The sequence below is a fragment of the Pollicipes pollicipes genome, unplaced genomic scaffold (assembly GCF_011947565.3).
Source record: "Pollicipes pollicipes isolate AB1234 unplaced genomic scaffold, Ppol_2.1 Scaffold_5724;HRSCAF=6776_pilon_pilon_pilon, whole genome shotgun sequence".
In the NCBI taxonomy this organism is placed as follows: domain Eukaryota; kingdom Metazoa; phylum Arthropoda; class Thecostraca; order Pollicipedomorpha; family Pollicipedidae; genus Pollicipes; species Pollicipes pollicipes.
The window spans coordinates 6,530,663-6,551,893 of NW_023596746.1; positions in this window are offsets into that span (position 1 = coordinate 6,530,663).

Sequence of the window (21,231 nt, forward strand, 5' to 3'; positions counted from 1 at the left end):
CCCCAATACAAGCCTACTCTGTGCACGTTAACATGATCTCATCCAGTTAGAAAGGGCATAGTCTCAACATATAAATCATGGATAGCCCGCTAGGTTTAGACTAGTCTAGTCTGGTCAAACACGGTCCAGGGACGCCATCATGAAGGCGGCGTATTGGAACACGGTCGCAGACATGGACTGCACTTCTGACGGTTGTGGCGGTCTGGAGACATTGACCCAAGGAAGGCGGGTCAGGGCGGTCTGAAGACTTTGGCCAGAGGTGGCCAATTAGAACAGACTAGTGCGACATGGAACAGGGGTTGGTCCATCGGGCACAGTCTGGGGCCATGGACCAGAGGGTGTGATATTACAGCACGTGCTGGCGACGTTGACCAGAGGATATTTCATTAAAGCAAGTAGTCGAGTAGAGTAGTTAATAAGAGCCCACAGTGTGGAAGCATACACCATAGGTTGGCCAATTGGGGTAGAGTGGATAACAGCCCAATGTCAGGATCGAGCTCAGCTGAATCTTCCTTGTCTGATAGCATACACCATCAAGTTACAAGTCCCAGTATACATTGGATGAAGCAGGGCAAGGTAGTTTGGAATCAAAGGTAACGAACTTTAAACTGCAATTGTTATCAAGAACGTCTGCACATGTCGCTGTGTTGTCAAACATCTTAAGTATTCAAATATATAACATATACTATAATCCCCACCCAATAATGCTCGCGCGGCCACGGGCCGCGCCAGCAATATTGGGTGGGAACTTTGTGCTTAAAAATGTTGCTATTCTTTTAAAGTTTTGAAAGACTGTTAGTGATTTTCGGTGAATCACAATCATCACGGGTGAAGCTTTCTGAAAATTACTGGAACGCTCAGAGGTTTAAGGTCGACTCTTTACGCACGACGCCCATAAGCATTATGCTAAAGCTCAGGGACATTAAGGCGGCACTCGGGCCCCACCGAAAATATAGAAAGTTCAATCCATGAACCCGAGAGCAATCTCCGCGACATAGGGGCACGAGCCGCCTCTCATTATCCGACCGCACCAGACTAGAATTTCGGAACGTGCGAATTGTATGGCCCCAGCGGCATGCAAGGGTCACTTGGCAAGTGACATTAGAGGGTTCACCCGACATGACGTGAGTGTAACATTCTGCGGCAGCTGAAAATAGCCCATTAGCATGCCTAACCTCGAGGGTGGGAAAGCATCGATAGTTTTATTTGAATCCCACCACATGAGTGGTGGGTACAGGCCCCATGACGCATTGCCAGCGTGCGTGCTTAAGCGTGACAGTGGCCGGGCCATCGCGCAGGCGTCCAGAACTGCGATACAAGCCAATACAAAAACCGCACGTCTATCCGGCACTTTAAACTCCGCTAACGAGAGCCAGACGGCGACTTCCGTTGGCGTGTCTGACATAATGAGAGCGGCGCGCGAACAGGGCGGTCAGACCAGCGGCCGCCCGGCTGCAGGCCGGAAACCCCTGCTTCCGGCCGGCGCTTCCCACCGCGGCCGCCGAGCCGGGACTGTGTGGGAGCGCACGGGGCAGACGGCAGCCGCCGAGGCCCCGTCTCCGGCCCGCGAGCCGACGGCGGCCGGTCGACACGTGCCAGACGTTTTGCAGAGCGTGCTCGCGTCCGGTCGGTCTGGCCGAGTGAAGCCTGTGAGCACACATCGGAGATACTTGCGATTGAACTACGCTCGTTTGACCGCTTGTCGACAGGATCTGATAAAGTCAGTTATCATTACATCTGTAGACCCAGCTACCTGCAGACCCTGCTGGCCGAAGATGGCTGTAAGGTGGGGCGCTGCTGAAAAACTGTCATGCATTCTAGATGACTGGTCATGCTAGTTAGATGATGACCCTCTGTTCCGGACGGTCGCCCCTGAATTACGGCAGACCGGCTCTGAAGGCGCACGCCGGACGGGCCACTGAGCCCGATCTCATCAGGTCCCTGCCTCGAGTCTCCAGCTCTGTCGGCTCTGATCAGACAGGGCCGGGCGCGCCTCAGGCGTCCAGGGCGCTACGTGGCTCCAGTTCCCCGGTATGGTTTCGCTGGTTTCGGCTGCCGCGTGAGAACTCGACCGCTTCCAATTGCCGGTAGATTACCGCTGAACGTCACCGCCGATCGTCGAGGCGGCCGCCCGTCGCTACCGAGGCGGCCTCAGCGGTACCGATCGTCCGGGCGGCCGCCCGTCGCTACCAAGGCAGCCTCGGCGGCGCCAATCGCCGAGGCAGCCGCCCGTCGCTACCGAGGCGGCCTCAGCGGCGCCGATCGTCGAGGCGGCCGCCCGTCGCTACCGAGGCGGCCTCGGCGGCGCCGATCGTCGAGGCGGCCGCCCGTCGCTACCGAGGCGGCCTCAGCGGCGCCGATCGTCGAGGCGGCCGCCCGTCGCTACCGAGGCGGCCTCAGCGGCGCCGATCGTCGAGGCAGCCGCCCGTCGCTACCGAGGCGGCCTCAGCGGCGCCGATCGGCTGAACGGAGCGTCGCGCCGCCATACTGCCGTCCGCGTTCCTGCGACTGCGATGCAGCCCGACAGCTAAGGTAATAAAAACCAGACGCTGTAGTGCGTTCGTGAGTCGCGGCCCATGCTACAGTACTGGGCCACGTTCTTAACAGTGCCACCGTCATGACAGCGGCCCACGGTTCGGTGCCGCGGTCCTCAGAGCGGCTCCCGGTTCAGTACCACAGTCCTCAGAGCGGTTCAGGGTTCAGTGCCACGGTCCTCAGAGCGGCTCCCGGTTCACTGCGACGGTTCTCAGAGTGGTTCACGGTTCAGTGCCACGGTCCTGACAGCAGCCCAGGACCGTGTTCCAGACAGCGGTCCTACACTAGCCTCGCCAGTTCTGCCCCAGCTCTGCAGCAGCAGTGTGCCGGTGACACGCTGCTGCTCCGGTGATGGCTGACAGGAGTGGTCGCAGTTTCCCGTTCTGTCCGACCCCAGCGAGAGCCGCTAGAATTTCATGCAGGGTGAAGTGGTTAACTAGGTGTTCTGAAATGTAACTACCTGCTCCCCAGCTCCGAGCCATCAAGGCCCAGATTCACGTAGTGCTCTTCATTCCACGGCCTGTCCCTTGAAAAATGCAGAGCGGGCTCCCCATGGGTTCCGCCTGCGCTGAGCGGCAGAATGTGGCCAAATTATGCTCGGCAGCTTAGTTGTAGAGCAGCCTACTCCGCAGCTCCATAGCGCCCGCCCCAGCAGCCCGCTCCTCAGCCCAAAGCGTGCTCCTAAGCTCTGTCTGCTCTGCAAAACTTAGGCACAAGCTCTGTCCAAACTATGGAGGGCATTGCCGACAGGTGGCCATTGTTGACTCCACGGCCCCTTACTCAGAGTTACACATTATATGCATTTTGCACCCGGTGTTTGTCATGATTTCCACCGCTTGCCGCGTTCTTTATTTACGTCTTTGATGCATGGACAGCCAGGCACGGACAGTTCATCCCCAAGTGTGTTTAAAGCACGCATAAAGTTTGTGTTCACCCAATGAACGAAGACATGAAAGTCCATCGCCAAAACTGTCCGCGTGTCGAAATGATTCAACCACAAACATTACGATTGTTCCTACATTGTAAGTGATCGACCTGCTGCCCGCCGGCCATTATTGACTATACGTGTTTTCGGTTGTCTGCCTCGAGCCTTTAATGATCCTTCAAATGCCTACTTAGCCGTTGCTTCTACTCACTGTCGCCAGTTTTGAGACAATAACGACCCACTTCTATTGTGGTTGACCCCTGATGACGCGCTTCCCCTGACTGTGTCAGCTGGCAAGCTTAGGGGCCATGACGGGCAGTCTCTGCGCTCTCTGGTCCCTTCTTGCTCTCACAGTCCGCTGGCCGCCGCCCAGGGGTCCGACGATGAAAGGGGGTGTTTAAACTGAAAAAGCCATCTTGAAGATAATTTGGTGCAGTTCATAGCCTGACATTCTCAAGACCGAAAACTCTCTAGTTTCTGGGCCACACGTCGAAGATGTGCAGACTTTTTCGAAGACTATTTCGAGGTCACCCAAGCATTAGTGACGCCATAATAGCGCTATTCAGGTTTGGTCATTTCATTGACCTGGAACGGCGATCAATGCCAAGAAAAAGATAATTGTCGAGTTGTTCATATTTGCCGCTCGTGAGCACGATTTCCAGATATAACGACCGTTAATTGACTCTCAATTAATGCTGTGCAAGGCACAATGATGCGTCCAAACAATGGCGTATTGAGAATCATGTTGCTAAATAAAGAAATTGGGTCGGCTAGAGCCGTCTTTTCCACTCAAAAGCATTTAATAGTCATAAGTGAGCCTACTCCGTTATGTCTGATGTTTGCTCCCGTATCCTCAAATGTGGAGCATTCCCTTTAAGCCCGTCCCTTGAGCTGGTCTCGGGATCAGCGATGGCCCGCCAGCGAAAAGTCCCTTCACTGGGCGCCAGTCGCCATGCTTGCGGGGGCGGCCAGCGGCGGGCACCCAGCAGTATTTGCTGGTCCTGACAAGAGAAGCTGGCGATCAGCCACACGGCGGGTGTTTGGGCTGACGGAGGCTCCTGTTGTCCGCAGGCACTCGCTGTGCAGGCACAGGCACAGACGTCCGCGAATCGCCAGCATCCAGGATATATGCGCGTCACGTGGGAGAGCTTTGTAAGCGAGGTCTTCGGCCGTCTCGCATTTCCAATCGCGGTACACAGTTGTTGGCGCGTGAAGCTGAGGATCGTCAGAGACAATCGCTGATAGCCAGGAATTCAGTTGAGTTTCAGAAAACAACGGCACTGTATTCGCCTGGTGGCGTAAGTGAAGAACACTTTTATGGCGATAGTGTCATCTTTTTGTTCCGGTGCGCGTGAAAACTTTGACTTTCGAATTGCATGAGTACGCTTTTGAACGAAACCGTACACCATTACCCATATCCAAGAGCACTTCAAAGCGCATTCCACACTCCTTGCCTTCTTCTCATCCCCTCCATTCAAACTGCAGGCGCTTTTCGGCAGGTTCTTTTCTCCTGAACCCAAGCGAGGCGCGCCGACACAAACAGCGCCTCCCCGCCGCCAGCTGGCTCGGCCAAAAATCAATCATCTGTGAGCGTCGCTCCCACGCTTCAGAGGCTGGGCTGAACGTCTCACTCGTGGCAGCGGAGAATGCCTTCAGCTGCGTCTGCGGCCCGGGACTGGTCTCGCGGCGAGGGCCGAGTGCGGCGCCCATTGTGGGTGATTGGTAACACCAGTGGTGCCAGTTTGGTGCTGCGACGCTCGCGCTCCACCACCGCAAGCTTCGTCACCACGACGCGCTGTAGCAGCAGCTTTCTCTATTGTTGGGACCCATCTGCCGGCCAGGCGAAGCAACATCTGAGTTGTGGGGAGGGAATGCTCGAGAAAGCCACCGCGCTGCGCTGGAGTTTGACGCTGCTGTCAGGGTGCTGCTATTTGGCGGCCCTCGCGCTTCACAGTGACCAACACAGGGTGTAGCACGTGCACTGTGCGATTGCATGCAGTCGCCACCTTGTTATCTCGAAATGTCATCCACTTACCCAACGCACAACGCGGCCCGCGTTACAAAACATAGGGAACGGGGTCACGCTCAGGCGAAAAAAGCACTAAAAATAATAATAAAAATGACAAGCAGTGAAAGGAAATCCAGCCTGAATAGGGCAAGCATGATATTTTCTTCTGACAGCAGGAAGCCTTCTCTCTGAGGCGTCGCTGGGATACAACGCCTGTCCTTGGAGCGGCCATGACGCGCCGTTTCCATTTACTGGCGCAGATGGTTGGCGCGCGCTCCCGGCGCGGACCTCTCTTCTGAGCTGGCGCACGCCTCCCTGCCTGGCCCATCCTCGCTCGTGGAGCTCTCTTCTGAGCTGGTGCACGGCTCCCTATCCGGCCCGTCATCGCTCGCGGAGCTCTTAGCTGAGCTGGTGCACGCTTCCCTGCCCGGCCTGTCCCTTTCTGAGCCGGTGCACGGCTCCCTGTCGGGCCCGTCCTCGCTCGTGGAGCTCTCTTCTGAGCTGACGCATGCCTCCCTGCCGGGCCCGTCCTCGCTCGCGGAGTTCTTTTCTGAGCTGACGCATGCCTCCCTGCCGGGCCCGTCCTCGCTCGCGGAGCTCTCTTCTGAGCTGACGCATGCCTCCCTGCCAGGCCCGTCCTCGCTCGCGGAGTTCTTTTCTGAGCTGACGCATGTCTCCCTGCCCGGCCCCTCCTCGCTCACGGAGCTCTCTTCTGAGCTGACGCATGCCTCCCTGCCGGGCCTGTCCTCGCTCACGGAGCTCTCTTCTGAGATGACGCATGCCTCCCTGCCCGGTCCGTCCTCGCTCGCGGCGCGTACCGCCGTGCGAGCTCGACAGCTCGCCGGTAATTACCCCCCGGGGCACCGGCCGGCGGAGCATTTTCCGCTTCGCCACTTCGCCGGCCGATGACCTTGAAGTGTGAAGCACGGGCTGCCCGACGCGGCCGGCCGGACTCGCTCGGAGTCCAGACGCTGCCGGCCGGACTCTCTCGGAGTCCGGACTCAGCCGGCCGGACTCGCTCGGGGTCCAGACGCAGTCGGGCGGACCCTCGGAGTCCAGACTCCGAGTCTGGACATACGTAATACAGGCCATATATACATGTATATATATATATATATATATATATATATATATATATATATATATATATACAGGCCATATACACATACATAATAAATACAGACCAGACATACGGCCGGACTCGCTCAGAGTCCGGCCGCGCCCGGCCTGGCGCTTCGGGACTCCCCCGATGCCTCGGGTGACGCTGCGTGGCGGCCGACACCCACCCCGCCGCCCATATGGAGGGCAGGGTGGGACGTATGGCGCACCAATACGGGGCACAATCGGCCAAACTGTTCCAATTGCTGTGAAGTGGCTGGGTTGGACAAAAATTGTGACCAATTACCGCATCTGGTCTGTTGGCCTCTCGCTCTCGCCACACACCTGTGAGAGTGGCGAGAGCGACACCCACACCACCGACAGGAGGTGGTCTGGCGTAAAAAGAAGCCGGCCTCTTGCGCCTAACACAATCTACAAAAGACCTGGTCTGTTTTGGAGGCCTGCCTGCCTCAGCAGGCCCCGCCGGCAGGAGACCGGGTCTGGCGTGGAGACCTGCTCGTCGGCTGACCCTGCGCCGGTCGTGATTGGCCCCGCTTGAGGTCGCATGCTTCCATTACCGATTCACGTCTGCCCCAGTTCTGGGCCGGAGGCCGCGATACTGATCTGCCCGCCCAGTGACCTCCCGATCAGAGAATAACAGGAACGAAACATGGAAACCGCTCGAGCAGCCGCCGCCAGCGCGGCCTTTAATATTCCCCTCACTCACGGCAGAATGGTGTAACAAGGTAAGTAAAAAGGCCGCTAGCGAGAATTGGGATAGCGCGTAAAAAACAAGGTGCACATGAATTCCTGTGATAACCTACTTACTTGCTTACACATGAGTTAGTGTTGTCATTAGTACACATGTGTACAGCTGGAACTCATCCCAAATGCCACTCACTCTCATTCATCGTACGCAACACTCTTCCATTATAGCTTGTACCAAAGAACACTATGTCATGCTTCAATGAAACATCCAGCGTCGACGGGCATTGATCCAGCCTCCTTATTGTTCGGCAGTTGGCTACCTAGGAAGAGGGGTAGTTTGGGCCTGTCGTAAACTGGATGCCTGAGACACGCACAGCACGTGACGTAAGACGGGCTGGTGCCACCTGTCGGTGAAATCATTTCCTTTCCTCGTCGATTTATGGTACTCAGCGTCCACCGCATCTCTTTGCGTCGCATAGGTAGCGGGTTTGGCAAGAGACATTTGTGACGTACAGCTTGTGAGCTGTTGTCACCTGCCCATGGCTTTCAAGCTTTATCGGTAAATTCCCCTGGTATCTTTCACTTTCCTCCTGTCACTTCCACTTTGGTCCGTCTTTACAGTCGAGCCCCATCCCCTTCGTCCCCAGTCGTATGGTCGACACTGACTGACAGCGCCGCCTCCCCCCCCCCCCCCCCCCTCGACGGCTGGTGCCCTGGGCCTCCTGGATCGTGCGTCCCATCTCCCCGCTGCTGCCCGCTGGCGGTCCGGCTGGTGAGCAGAGCGGGCAGTGGGCAGCTCAGCCAGCTCAGCCAGCTCGACCGCACCGTGTGAGGACTGGGCCGATTCATCACGCGCCGATAATCAGGGCCGATGACCCCGCCGCCACCGGGCTTCGGTGGATCGATGGTCGCCGCAGGGAGTCTGACAGTCCGGACGACAACCGCCGCCGGCCTGCAGCCATCCGTGATATATTTAGTCTCTCGAACCTCAAGAGGTCCGACCTGCCCTGGTGCGCATCAGCTGGTCAGCTGTGCCGCAGACCCTTCGACACCCAGGAGTGACACGGTCTGTCGCCGCCGCGTCACGCGGCGTGCCGCTGGCTGGACCGCGGCACAGGTGCGTGAGGTGGACAGAGGCGGCTGCGGGGAGGGCCGATGTTTATGCAGCAGAGAGATGGTCTTAAGTCGGTCGAGCGGTGCCGGGCACTAGCTCGGGACTTATCAGAAGACGCGCTGTCACGGCATGCTTCACCGCCTGAAGAGATAGTCAAGGCACCGCTTCCATCATGATAATGCAGTGTCTTTGTTTACGGCATTGATCGGGCCATGCATCATCCGTCGTTTTAGGTCAAATGATGAGCATAATTCTTCCGTGCGCACATGGGTTGTGGAGAAGGTACAGCGAAAGGAAAAAATATATGGAAAAACTAACACGTTTAGCGGCGTGGGAAGGGTCGGGTGGTACCTAGTAACCATGCGGTTGTTATCGATATGGACATGATACGTGTACGCAAGCCCAACTTTTCTTCGAGCGAACCTCTGAGTTTAAGAACAAACGGGACCACACACGGGGAGAAAAACCGTCTGTTGGCGTATTTTGGGAGAAGGTTCAGTCATTTTTAGAGGGCCCCCAACTAATTTTGCGAATCTACGCCTGTGTTTGTTAATCCTTGCCCTAATTCGCCGTTTCCATAACGCAAAAGCACTACTGGATTGCATTTCAAAGACATCTCTTGATTGGAACTAGTTTGTTATGTTGTTAGGGCACCCTTTGACCCCATTATGACAGATCAAAGGAAGAATTTTCTTGAAAATCGTACTTTTCAGCTTAAAACATCATGCAGCTGAGACCGTGCATTGTGACACAATCTAAACAGGTGTGCTTCGTGCTCAATTCTGAGTACAATAATGTATGCCTATGCGACGTATGTGTTCTGAGCGTACATGTATGATATATAGCTCCGTTAATGTAACAACGTTAGCCAGCCGCGCGTGTTCCGTGACATCCTCGGTTGCCCCCCGACGCGTAGGTCGCAGGTCGCCGTGTAGTGTTCCTCAAAATCGCCGCTGCTCCGAAACCAAAAAGCTAGGAACACATCTATTGCGTCAAAATACGCGCGGTGGATGCTCATAGGCTAGTGAAATTTGGGCGCCATTTCACAACATGGTGGAGAGGTATTCTAAAAACCTTACTGGGAGAGGTTCGCATCGACCCCATATCAGGACGAAGTCATTGACGGTCGTTGAAGCGCTCTCCTTCCGGAAGTTTAGCAGGTGGAGGCGCACTGACGCGTATAGACCGCGCACAAATATGCAAGTGGCATTGCTGGGATATTGGCCGGCTTTTGGTCTGAGCAGTGTAATGGCCAGCTGGCTTTTTTGTAACTGCGATGAGAGGAGTGAGAAAAACGTAAATATTTTTGGTAGACATTGGTCACAATGAGTTGTGATATACCTTGAAGTAGTTTTGAAGATCCAGCTTTTCTCAGTTCGGGACATGGGGCCCGAGTCATTTCATCATCGGGACATTTCGGGAAAGGAGACATTTCTTGATCGATCACTTGCACACCTATGGGTCTCACAGAAATCGCTGTGATTTGTTGATGGTACGTACACTTATGCGGCACGGCAGGTTTCACCTATCTATCTCCTCTGGAATGCTGAGATAAACCATCGGTCTTGAAAACGCCCAAACCGGGCTGATCCGTTGTAAGCTCACCATAGCGTTTGCTCGTCAGCACACATTGGCCCACGCTTTTGCCTTTACGGTTTTCCGTTTTCTCCTCCATCTACATTGATTAGTGGCGTGTTGCTCCGAACCCCGGTAGCCGAGATCTGGACCCGTTTCCTATTATATCCTAACTGTGCTCTTCAGCTGCTTCGAAATGTAGAAATTTCACGTTTCCGATTTCAACTCAACCAGAAGGTGACGTAGCGCTATATTGTAATGCAACAGAAATACGCCGTCCCTTCAAATGGCTCGCATCTGAATGCCTGCAAAATGTTATAGCACACTTCTCTAGAATGGAGGCACTTGATGCTGAGAATGTCACGTCTGCACGGAAAGTGTGCATAGATCCAGGCTGACCAGAAGCGTGCCTGTCCGGGTCAGTGAGGCTAAACAAATGTGTTATGTTGGTGTTAAAACTCACTAGGCCTGCAGCCTCAGTGGTAACCAGAGCTAAACGTGTGTCGTATGTAGGGAGACAGGTCCTGGAAGAGCTAGGTCAGGTATTGCATGGACTGTTTATGAGTAGTCTTTGTCCGCTGAATTCATCTTTTGGCATGAGTTTGCTGTTCCTAAGGTGCATAATCAAGGACCCGAGTTTTTAAACAGGAAAGTGACTCGCTCCAGTGGAACAAAAATGTCTGGTCTCTACTCAAACTCCACCCACCTTAGACTTGAGGCCCGTGTCTGACAAAAGTACCCTAACCGATGAGGCCGGTCGGGTCGTTGGTGTTGATTGGTGCAAACGTGAACATTGAACAGGCTGCCTACATGTGATTGCATATGTATATATATATATATATATATATATATATATATATATATATATATACTGTTCAATTTTCATGTTTGCACCAATCAACACCAACGACCCGACCGGCCGCATCGGTTACGGTACTTTTGTATATATATATATATATATATATATATATATATATATATATATATATATATATATATCAGAACACGGAGTTGTGTGACGTCTGTGAAAGTTAAAGACGATACACATGCTACCCATATGCGTCTAACATGGGCTACGAAACCGGCAGGGGGTTGGGGGGAGGGGGCAGAGGCTGCCGCTCAACTTCAAAATGCGAGTCAGAGATCGAATGATGAATGACAAATCCTATGAATGACAAATCCTTCAATTGATGCGCTTCTAAAGGTAAACTGGCTCCTACGCCCGGAATGCATTAGCGTACAACCGAGCACATTCTGCTGCATAACAGAACGATTACTGTGCGCATTTTGTTCCAGCGTGCATAACGACTCAATGCCTGTTCTTCGTCATTCTGGCCTCGTTTGACCTATGAGCAGTCCCATTCAGCAACTACCATCTGTGCAAATATTATGCAGCAGAATGAGAACCCTGTGCAGGCGCTTTCACGTCGTCTTGTTGCCTTCAGCTCACGATAAAGGGGCACGTCTGGAGCCCGTCAGGGACACGCCGGGGACAGTTCAGGGGCACGTCTGACGCACGTCTGAAGCACGTTTGAAACACGTCAGGAACATTTCAGGGACACGTCTGGGGCACGTCTGGGGCACGCCTAGGGTAGGTCTGGGAACATCAGGGACGCGCCAGAGGCACGTTATGCTCCATCAGCGGGCCAACATGAAAACAGACACCCAGTCAAAGATCAAACCACAGGTGCACAAGGCGACCCACGCCGCGTTTCTCTCAAGCCGCCGTGCATCCATTCAGAAGCTAAACGAAAGCAGGCGCTGCGCCTGTCCCGGCTAACTGGAGTCCATCTGTTGGCGTCACATTTCCCACCCGAGGCACGCGGCCGGCTCCGCGGCTGCGCGGAGCTCTCCGCCGGCACCGCGCCGCGCCCGGCGTCGGCCGCACTCCTCGGCGGTCACTCGGCGCTTCCTGCCGACCGGCGGCAGACGCGGCCCACTTCGGAGCCCAGCCGCCGGCGGAGAGGAGGCTTTAGGTTGCGCGGGCGGTGGGCGGGCGGCCGTCATTGGCCCGGGGTCACGGCACTCCGCGGGCATACATTGGTCCGGGGTCACGCCGCTCTGGAGGACAGGCACCGGTCTGGGACTACACCACTCTGGCAGCCGCACACTGGTGCAGGACCACACCATTCTGGCAGACGCACACTGGTCCAGGACCACACCACTCTGGCAGCCGCACACTGGTGCAGGACCACACCACTCTGACAGACAGACACTGGTATGGGACCACACCACTGGCAGACACACACTGGTGCAGGACCACACCATCCTGGCGGACGCACACTGGTACGGGACCACACCACTCTGACAGACAGACACTGGTATGGGACCACACCACTCTGACAGACAAACACTGGTATGGGACCACACCACTCTGGCAGACACACACTGGTACGGGACCACACCACTCTGGCAGACACACACTGGTACAAGACCACACCACTCTGGCAGACACACACTGGTACAGGACCACACCACTCTGGCAGACACACACTGGTATGGGACCACACCACTCTGGCAGACACACACTGGTACAGGACCACACCAATCTGGCAGACACACACTGGTACAGGACCACACCACTCTGGCAGACGCACACTGGTGCAGGACCACACCACTCTGGCACACGCACACTGGTACAGGACCACACCACTCTGGCAGACACACACTGGTACAGGACCACACCACTCTGGCAGACGCACACTGGTACAGGACCACACCATTCTGGCAGACACACACTGGTATGGGACCACACCACTCTGGCAGACGCACACTGGTACAGGACCACACCACTCTGGCAGACACACACTGGTACAGGACCACACCACTCTGGCAGACGCACACTGGTCCAGGACCACACCACTCTGGCAGACGCACACTGGTACAGGACCACACCACTCTGGCAGACACACACTGGTCCAGGGTCATACCACTCTGGCAGACGCACACTGGTACAGGGCCACACCACTCTGGCAGACACACACCGGTCCAGGGTCACACCACTGGCAGACACACACTGGTCCAGGGCCATACCACTCTGACAGACAGACACTGGTCCAGGGTCATACCACTCTGGCAGACACACACTGGTCCAGGGTCACACCACTCTGGCAGACAGACACTGGTATGGGACCACACCACTCTGGCAGACACACACTGGTCCAGGGTCATACCACTCTGACAGACAGGCACTGGGCCAGGGTCAACACCACTCTGGCAGACAGACACTGGTATGGGACCACACCACTCTGGCAGACACACACTGGTCCAGGGTCATACCAATCTGACAGACAGGCACTGGGCCAGGGTCAACACCACTCTGACAGACAGACACTGGTCCAGGGTCACACCACTCTGGCAGACACACACTGGTCCAGGGGTCACACCACTCTGGAGACACACACTGGTCCAGGGTCACACCACTCTGGCAGACACACACTGGTCCAGGGTCACACCACTCTGGAGACACACACTGGTCCAGGGTCACACCACTCTGGCAGACACACACTGGTCCAGGGTCATACCACTCTGGCAGACACACACTGGTATAGGACCACACCACTCTGGCAGACGCACACTGGTACAGGGCCACACCACTCTGGCAGACACACACTGGTCCGGGGGTCACACCACTCTGGCAGACACACGTTGGTCCGGGGTCACACCACTCTGGCAGACGCATGCTGGTCCGGGGTCACACCATTCTGGCAGACACACATTGGTACGGGGTCACACCACTCTGGCAGACGCATGCTGGTCCGGGGTCACACCACGCTGGCAGACACACACCGGTTCGGGGTCGTGCCACTTTGGCAGACACACACTGGTCCGGGGTCACACCACTCTGGCAGACACACAATGGTCCGGGGTCATACCGCTCTGCCAAACACGAACTGGTCGGGGTCACAAACTGGTCCGGGCTCACACCACTCTGGCACACACGGACTGATCCGAGTTCACAGCTTGTCCAGGGCACACTACTCTGGCAGACACGAACTGGCCCGGGGTCAAAAACTGCTCCGGGGTCACAATCTGGCCCGAGGTCACAAACTGGTCCGGGGTCACACCAGTGTGGCAGACGCGGACTGGTCTGAGGGCCGTCGCTGCCGCGGGGGACGAGTCGAGGGAGAACTCCAGGCCATTCCATCCGTTTTCTGAGACCATGGCTAAGCCTACCGCCCACTTGCATGGCATACGTCAAGGATCGTAATTACATTGCCCATCCGGTCTGCCGAGCCATGCACCAAATTCAAAGCTGATCCATATCACTGAAATACTGGTCGGTCTGTTTGAAACTGGCTTTTAGTTGTCTTCCTCAACCCAAGCCTGGCTATCAGCTGTTGACAGTGTAGCATTACCTTAGATCCTTCGTCCACTGATCGCGCTGTTTCCCCTGTGTTTTTGTTGACTCGTCATGCAGCTTGAACCTGACTAGGCCACACCTTACGAGCTGAACTGAAGCGCATCGCTTCGCGGAAGCCGCCGTGGTCCGGCGAGCAATGGACCCAGCCACGCCTGCCGTACCACGCTCGGCTGGCTCCGCGACGTCGCCGAATGGGGTTCGCGATCGGCTTCGCCCCGCTCGTGCCGTCGGCCGCCGGCCGGGTCACGTCTTGGGCTCCGCTCCGGCTGGTTCGCTGTGCCGGGGACCGGAGACCCGGGCCGCCGGCTCCCGATAGCGCACCGCCGCCGCTGGCCGCGCCCGCCAGCACGAGACCCAGATCCCAGGCGCCGTAGCGGCTCGCTCGGTGCCGTGGTGGTGGTCGGGTCCGTCGTTCGGACCGACGCGACGGCAGACTAGGGCGAACCAGGCCAGACCAGCGTGTGGGCCCGGCCAGACCAGGCAAGCGTGTGGTTAACCAGACCAGGCCAAGCAAAACAAACTAGGCCGGACCACACCAGACCAGATCAGACCAGTGAAATAGGCGGTTTGCGGTCGCTGCCGCAGAATTTCGCTCCGGACCGGGTCCGATACCCGTCACCGGAAGGGCCGTGCGAGAGCTGACCGAGCCAGTATTGACGTTACCTAGCGTTCCAAGGGCAGACTACCGTATTGTGAGGAGCGTGCTGTTGTGCTAAGTTTGAGGGACGCGAGCTCGCAAGCTGCCACTCAGTCCCGTCCCCCAACCCGTCCCCGTCACCACTTGAGCTGTGCATAGTCTTACAAACTTGGAGCAGCATACAAATTCATCAATGACAGCAAAAGCAAACATATTTTGCAAAAATACTTGGATTTTTGCAACTGCCCAACGTATATTCTCATACCTGATGGGAGCATTTGCGAACAACTGCATGCGGTTGGCCTGCCTGCCGCACAGACCCTCAACTCGTTTTGCGAGCATACACCTCTTCAAGTCACGAATGTTCGCCAGTGGCTTACGGCACCAGCTATCCCGTCGTCGCCGGAACTCATAGCAAACCATCGGGCGAGTGAGATGGGAGAGCGCGCTCGTGTCGCCTGGCTGCCTCGCTGTGACCGGGGACTCCTCGGGTGCAGCGCTGCTCGTCTGGCGCGGAATGCGGAGAGGAAACAGGTCGGTCGGGGCCGGACGGGCGGTGCAGCCGGGCCGTCGAGCCGGCCGGTCGGTCAGATGTGGCCCATTGACCTGCAGACGGCGCCGGTCCCGGGCTGCACCGGCGACCGGCGTGATGAAGGCGCGGTGGCGGGGCGCGGAACCGCGCTCACGTGTCTCACCGTCCCGTGTCTCACCTCACCTGAGCGCGACGACGCCGGTGCATGAGCCTCGCGCGAGGCCGACGACACTGCGCACCGGCCCGGCGGCCTCACTCTCGTCCACGCAGTTCTCTCCTCACTGACGAACGTGCGCCGACCCTTCCCGCAACCCTGCGGCTCCGTCCGATCCGCGCGCTCTGCCGGAGCGACGCCCTCGCGCCGTCGCGTCTTCTCTGCGCCGCGGCAGCTCCCACCCGACTAGCGCGCGGCGCGGGCCGGCGTCGACTGCGGCCGCGGCCGCCGCCGGGCCGCCGCGGCCCACATACGCGGCTGGGCCGGGCCGTCGCCGGCGGCCGCGTGCGTGACAGAGCGCCGCTCGCCGCGAGAGGAGGGCGGCGCGGCCATCTCCCGCGGCCGGCCCGCTCGACGCCCCGCCGCCGCTCGCGCTCGGCTCGTGGGAGCAGGCCGCGTCGGTCACGAGCGCGGCAGGGTCAGGTGTCGGCTGTGCGGCACGGAGCACTGGGGCAACGCTGCAGTGGGATTTTATGGTTGTTATGCCCAGGCTTTTAACGTGCCTGTGCTGTGCGACTACAGTTTATCTCCATTTGAATCGTGAGAATTTATGTTAAGTTGGTCATGGAATATGATGTCGTTACATAAGAAGGTCATAACTGGTGGTGCGGTAATGGTATATTGAGGCAATTGGGGTCATTTCCTCTGAATGTGTAATGAACTATGAATCACAGTCTTGTTTCCTCATCACGTTCTGCCTCGCATGATAGCGTAATTGCAAATGCAATATATATATATATATATTATATATATATATCTAACGACAAATTTGGGATATTTCAGGCAGTTCAGGGATGCGATGCATGCCTCAAATTCGCCACCATTGCAGGAGCTTATAGTTCTCTGACTGCCTGATTGGTAATTTCCTTGAAGCTAGCGGTTACTAGAGCGTTAATCTTGTGCCTAATTTCCTGATGTTCTTGGGGTAGTCGAGCACAGCCCACAAGATAATAGAACGGTGCTGTACAGCGCATTACCAGCTGACTCCAGTTCCTCCTTCAGTCCCGAGTTATGCTCACGACGTGACCACGACGTGAAGTGACGTGACTTGACGTGTGCTATGCTCACGACGTGACCGTGACGATAAGTGACGTGACTTGACGTGTGCTATGCTCACGACGTGACCGTGACGATAAGTGACGTGACTTGACGTGTGCTATGCTCACGACGTGACCGTGATGTGAAGTGTCGTGGCTTGACGTGTGCTATGCTCACGACGTGACCATGACGTTAAGTGTCGTAACTTGACGTGTGCTATGCTCAGGACGTAACCGTGATGTGAAGTGTCGTGACTTGACGTGTATTATACTCACGACATGACCGTGACGTGAAGTGTCGTGACTTGACGTGCGTTATGCTCAGGACGTGACCGTGATGTGAAGTGTCGTGACTTGACGTGTATTATACTCACGACATGACCGTGATGTGAAGTGTCGTGACTTGACATGTACTATACTCACGACATGACGTGTCTCGTTACGCGACGGTGGGCGAACCAATGCTTAGGGTCATGATGCCGCGTGCACACCATGCCGCAGCACCATCTAAGCGCTCGCAGCGGAAGACCGTGCTCGTTTTCATCTTCACTGGCTTCGATGGTTACCCACCATGGAGGTTGATAAGACCCTTACGCCAATTCCACGTCTCCTATGCCAGATCATTATATCTTAAACGGACCGTTTCTTCCCAGGTCTTTTTCAAATATTGCTAGACTCATTTCAAATTATGCCATCCTGCTGTCTGGCAAGCATCAGGGGCAAACGTAGTAATTTATCAGCAGTTAACACCGTCGAGGGTCTCTGTTATTGGGGAGCCACCGACTTAACCTTGCATTTTCTAACGCACACAATTATGTATTACGGTCTTGAAGCCTGCCAGGTGAACGCTGTTTCCGCTGACTGCGTTGACGAGGAGATGTCGGAACACTTGGCCCAAATGAGATGCACCACTGGATAGTCTGGTGCATGAGAAGTTTAAAGATGTCCGGTTTGTCACTTGATGTCAACCAGCGAACCCCCTCCAGGTCGGGTTACCTCATGGGAGTACTCAGGATTTCCAGTGGGCGGACGGGACGGAGCCGAAACATTCCCACAAAAAATCGAACTTATTGCGTCAAAATGTGTCTTGGTCTAAAACAACGTAACACGGTTTAGACCTTCATATTCCAAGGGGCCACTGTATGAATGCGCTGCTGCTTCAAGCTAATTCTTGCGAGTAAAGGAAAGCATACGAACTTTTAAGCAGGGGGTGGCTATCTTCCGACAAAAGTAGACAAACAGTCATATTTTGAATCAGACTCAACGTGAAAAGTGGACCTTAGACCGATCTAAGGCCGAGCAAAGTAATCAAAGGTCAGTGACAACAGCTGACCAAGGTAAAGTCATTGATCAACAGAGGTGTTTCACATGCCTTCGAGCAGCCATTCTGTACTGATTTTGCGTCCAAACGCTTGTCGTTTGCTTTAATGAAATAAAAAGTCAGGTTAATAAGGCTGGGCGTGCTACGCGTGCACATACATGGAGCTCACTTCATTTTCTAGAGATCATATTAAATCCTGGGGTTTGAGGCAAGTGTTTGGGAACAACAGGCAAAAAACACTCAAGTTGGCTGCTAAATACCTCAAAACCAAGCACAGGCTTAATTCCTAGATTATATACGGCTAGAAGCCTGGGCAACATAATCCGCTGATGGCTGATGACTAATGCATAATTGTTTCTCTTTGTATATAAATGAGTACAAAAGATCCTAGCATCCAAGATATGTTTAAGAGCGTGATGGCACGAGTACAAGCGTCAAACACTCAGCAGCGACGTCATGCACGAGTACAAGCGTCAAACACTCAATAGCGATGGGAAGTGACACATAAAAATGTCAGAAGCACATGCAAAATTAACGTTCGACAAACTGCGCGTAAAATCATCGGCGCATATCCGACTGCTGCTCTAGCGCTAAAGCACCAGTGCCAGGAGGGACGGAACCTGAGCTATCATGGGTGTTGCAGAAGGCTCCCGTCAACAAGTATGGGTTCCTCAAAGTAAAAGCGAAAGGCAAGCAAGCAAGCGAAAAGAACCCCACGCCAACTTAGTGGACCCTTAAACGATCGGCATGTGCCCCGGCAGGCTGACACATAAGCCCATGGACAAAGCTCAGGATCCTATGAACAAAGAGAAATTACTTAAGACCATGCAAAAATGCCCCTGTGCGATCAAAGTGCCCGAAAATGTTAACAGAAAGAAGCCTCGATAGAAGTAAAGAGTCCTCCGCAAATGGTGTCGAAGGGAAAGAGCCCTCGATCAAAGTCGGGAAACCCCTGACATCGAGTGTTTCGGCGCGTATCTTGTATGAGGCCTCGTAGCATAATGCCTCTCCAAGCAAGTGGAAAGAGCCCGAGACTAAAAATGAAGGGCCTCTAAGCACCTGAGTGTACTCTGGCGTGTGGGGCCCCGGAAAGAGCGCATAGAGCCTTTCAGGCGCATGGAAAGAATCCGTGGAGGTAAACCCGCTCGATCAACAGAGTCCGGGCGTGTGAGTAGTAGATAGCGTCCCAACAGCAGCCTTGGGCCCTGCGAGAAAATGCAAAGAGAAAATCAGATTGTAATCAGATTACTTAGTAATCAGATTGACCCGGCAAGTGCATATATGCCCCGAGCAACAGCGTGTCTCTGGACAGTGTTATGAGTACCAACAGTCACCCCAAGCAACAGCTCAATCAGCGAATAATTAACTTTGTCCGCTTAAGAGCTTTCTGCTGTTGCTAGGAAACGTTCTTAGTTGTCTGTAGGCCCGAAGACATCCATTTTCTTGTGGGTTTATTTTGCTAGCAAACTGCGTCCGTTCGGTCGGTTATGGCACCTTCGGAGCCTGTGGGTCTCCTCTGTATGGTCCATGGGGGCGTGGTCCTGCTCCCCCCTCCTCCGTATCTGCCACCGGTCCGAGCAGCTTAATAGGTGGGGTCCGCCAACAGCATAAGGTCATCGATTCAAATAACAAGCACTCAAGACACAGCATGGAGGACTCCGGGATGATCGAGTGTACCCGAGCAGGTTAACAAATAGGGTCCCAACGAGAGCGTAGGGCCCTCCATTCAAATGAAAAATACTCACGACACAATACGCAGAGCCCCCGAACGATCGAGTTTGCCCTAGCAGGTTAACATACAGGGCCTCGTCAAAAGCGTTGGGCTCTCCATTGAAACAGGAAGTACCCAAGACCCGAGGCAGACGTCCCCAGAATGATGAGTGTGACCGAGCAGGTTATCAGATGGGCCTCGGCAGGAGCGTAGGGGCCCTCCATTCAAATAGAAAGTACCCCAGACCCGATTTGGAGTGCTCCGAACGACCGAGTATGCCCAAGCAGGTTAAGACATAGGGCCCCCGTCAAGAGCGTAGGGCTCTCCATTCAAGGGGGACGTACTCAAGACCCAGTGCGGAGGTCCCCAGAATGATGGAATGTGACAGAGCACGCTTTCAGATGGCATGGACCTTGATACAGATAGATATCTCGATGGACCCCTGACAAGAGCATAGGGCCCTAAGCAAGGGACAGAGGATTGGAGGGGCCCTAGACCAATGTAGAGGACCCATGGGCATATCGCTAGTGTGGCTAACGTTAATTAGTAAGTTAACGGAGACCAACGCGCCTTAAGGGCCCCTGTGTAACCGAGAATACCCCGGCGTGTCAACATATGGGACCCTCCGGCCCTAGCGTATAAAGTGTTTCGGGTAAATGGAAAGTATCCGTGGAAGGCCTCTGATTAACAAGGACGCCCCGCCCCGGCACGCCAGCAGAAAGGGCCCAGCAAATGCAAAGAAATCAAGCTCAACGTGGCAGGCTGCTTAACAACCAGAATAACCCTGCAAGAGGGCACATAAGTCTTCTGGAAACAGCATGGGCCCCTGAACAGCGTAATAAGGTTTAATTTCCAACTAACAATTTTTCAATCATTGAACAAATGGTCTTCTCGTGTGTCCTTCACTTTCGCCTGCAGCTGCCCTTGGTCGCCTGGAAATCCAAAGATGTTCAATTTTATTGCGTTTTGTGTTTAAAAAACTGCACATGTTCGGTCGGCTATCGGGCACGTCTGGAGCCTATGGGCTCCGAAGGGGCCCATAGGCCATGGGCCCGTGACCCGTGTCCCCCCCCCCCCTCTCTGGATCCGTACCTGGCGAAGCCACAAGATATTCAGTAACTCGAGGCATATACATGATACAGTTACATGGGCCGAGGACATTCAAACAGTGCATACATCGAACCGTCACCTCGTCAGCTGTCAGAAAGTAGCAATAAAAGAGGGGGCATAGCCAGTAGCCGTCACGCATGAACATTGGAAGTCGCAAGCTAGTGACGTTTCAGACTCTGTGTTTGTGGAGACTCCCTGACCGAGATGTTGGCAAACTCCAGCGGCAAAGCATTAAATGCCGAGGCGGCTCAATACGTGAAAGCCTCTCGCCTGCCGCGGGGCCACAAACGCGGGGCAGACTGCCAGACCATAGTGTGTGTGTGTGGGTGTTGTGTGGTGTGTT